The sequence below is a fragment of the Aegilops tauschii genome, chromosome 4 (assembly GCF_002575655.3).
Source record: "Aegilops tauschii subsp. strangulata cultivar AL8/78 chromosome 4, Aet v6.0, whole genome shotgun sequence".
Taxonomy (NCBI): Eukaryota; Viridiplantae; Streptophyta; class Magnoliopsida; order Poales; family Poaceae; genus Aegilops; species Aegilops tauschii.
The window spans coordinates 287,109,091-287,111,896 of NC_053038.3; positions in this window are offsets into that span (position 1 = coordinate 287,109,091).

The window sequence follows — 2,806 nt, forward strand, 5'->3', positions numbered from 1 at the left end:
TGGGCCTCCTTTTATAGTCGAAAGGGGCTGCCACAGTGACGCACAAGAGGTGGAAAGGCGCACAGTGCCCTGAGCTTATCGCTCGTATTACAGGACAAGACGCATTTAATGCGTATCTTAGGTGTCCCCCTGCTTTATCGGGGACGGGGGCGAGGCCCATCCCGTCCGTCGCCACTCCTCCTCGCTTCGACACGCGCCTTGGCCAGCGATGCGTGTGGCGCCATGTAGGCAGGCAGGCAGCTGAGGTGGCGCGGTGGTGGAGCCTTCACGAAGATCTGCATGCCGCCATGCAGGCGCTCGATGAGTTGGTCTGGGAGCTCCATGTTGCCGCGCAGGTGCCCGCCCAGCTGGTTGGGCCGGCAGTTGCATGTGAACGGCGGTGGAAACTTGGTTGGCGTGGGCCTGGCGGTGGCCCCGCTGGCGTCCTTAGTGAGGGCCTTGCCGCGTGGCCCGGCAAGGGTCTTGTCGTGGCACGCTGTCGTCCCCGGCAAGGGCCTTGCCGGGGGTCTGGTGGCCTTCCTCAGCAAGGATCTTGCCGAAGATCGTCGTCTTCTAACCCTCATCTGATCTTGAATATGTCTTCACAAAGATCTGCATGCCACCACAGAGGTGCCTTCCCGAGCCCTGGCCCCACGTGGATGATGGCATTGGGGACTGTGGGCTCAAGGGTGGTTCGCTCTGTTGGTGTGGGGCGAGCTGCCCCGGCAAGGGTCTTGCAGGGGCTGCTGAGGCTGCCCCGGCAGGGGTCTTGCCGGGGGAGCCTGCTTCGTCCCTCTGCTCCTTGTGGTCTCGGCCTTGGCGTTGCTCTGATTATCTTGTGCTTCGGTCTTACCTTGGCTCACCTCCCCTGTTCTGCTTGGTGTGACCGTGGGCGCGGCTCCGACTGCCCGTGCACAGTTAAAGGGGTACAAAAGCGTGCCCCTCTTTTTGTACACTGACAGGAGCCCCCGGGCCTGGGCCACACATAAGCGCGACACATTGTTGGGCCAGGCCCAAGACGGTGCGCGGGCAGGCGGGGCGGTTATTACCGCGGTAAAATTGTTCGCGCGCTTTGCTTCCCACGACCCGCGCATGCGGCGCGGCGTGCAGGGGTGTGCGTGACGTAGGCGGCATGCGTGGGGCGGCTCCTGCACGCATGCGTCACATTGCAGTAAATGGGCAGCGCGACCCGCGGCTTCCCCATAAAAAGGGATAACCGCGGGCGCACTGGTCCTTTTACCCTTCGCGCAACCCCAATCTCGGAAACCTCTGCCTGCCTTCCTCTTCTTCTCTAAGCTTCGTTCCTGCTCGCCGCCGTTGCGCTTTCGCCGCCCTCTATGGGGAGTGAAGAAGGGGGGGGGGAAGAATTCGGGGCATCCAGCCACACGTGTCATCCCCGCCGACTGCGCCGAGGCTGCCCCAAATCGTTACCCCTTCTTTGTCGATTATTTTTCCTGCGGGCTCTGTCCTCCCTTCTCCGATTTCTTCAGCGACGTCATGCATACCTTTGGCTTCCGCCTCCTGGATTTTTCTCCGAATGCGGTGGCGTGCATGGCCCTTTTCGCGCATCTCTGTGAGGGCTTCGCCGGGGTGCACCCCAACACGGCGCTCTTCCGCCATTATTTCTCCCCTCGGATCCAAGCAGGGGGCGCTATCTCCGGTTGCATCGCCTGGGTCTCAAGATCCAAGGGAACGTATCCAGAGGGCGCCATGAAGGAGAGGTGGGAAGAATGGCGGGGCCGGTGGTGCTGGATCGAGGAGAAGGACCCGCCAGTGTTCTGCAAAGTTCGCCGGGCGCCGCCAGTCCATAGAAGCGATTGGAGCGACGTCGATGCTGACGACGAGAAGCTCCCAGTCGCCACCACCAGGATCCTCCGGCTCACCGAGGCCGGCCTCACCCTTGAGATGATCGGGGCAGACTTCATCTGGCACCGGATCGCTCCACTGCATAACAAGGGGAGGCCAGCCTGGCTCTTCACGAACCCCGCCGACATCATGCGGCTTCGTCCCGGCCTCGACCACAATTTCACAGTGATGGGGTATGCCCATTTCTGCCAGTGGCTCTTCCAGTTCGACGTGGACCACGACGGTGAGGTCGAGCGGACCGGCAAGGTCGCGAGGGCCGCCGCGAAGGCCGGCAAGGTCCTCAAGGGGCCTCTGTTCAAGCTGCCGACGGGGGTGGTCCCGTTGTGCAATAACTCGCGCCGGTCCGATATCATTGCCATGATGCCGGACTGCAACGCGCATGGCCCTGACCCGAGCTGGAAGGAGCCGGAGGACGCCGAGGTGCAGCAGTTCTTTGACACTCTGCACGAGGGGTACGTCAACGCCGGCGCCAAGCGGCTGCTTGTCCAGGACACCACCCAGGCGGAGCTGGACTACATCACCACCAGAGCAAGGGAGGCACAACTTGCCAAGGAGGCTGGCAGCGCCGGCGGTGTGGAGGACAAGGCTGCGACGACCGCGGAGGAGCAGGAGCTCGCCCGGTGGGCAGCGGCCGCCAGGGGATCCAGCAGCGCCGGCACCGGGGCTCCTCTGGGCGAAGATGTGACCGGCGAGTCGTCGGAGGAGGAGGCCGAGACCGCAGGCCCGACGCCGGCTATGGGGAGAGGGCGAGTCCTGCGGCGGGCCAGTTCCGGCGAGTCGGTCCGGCCCGGCAGGTCTGCGCGGCCACAGCTGACCTTGGAGGGGTCCGGGCGCCACACGAGGGCCGCAACGGCGAAGAAGCCGGCGATCGCCACGGTGAAGAAGAAGACAACCGCCCCTTCTTCGTCCACGCGTGTCCAGACACCACCTCCTTCTCCTCCTCCGGCGGATGCTGACGCGG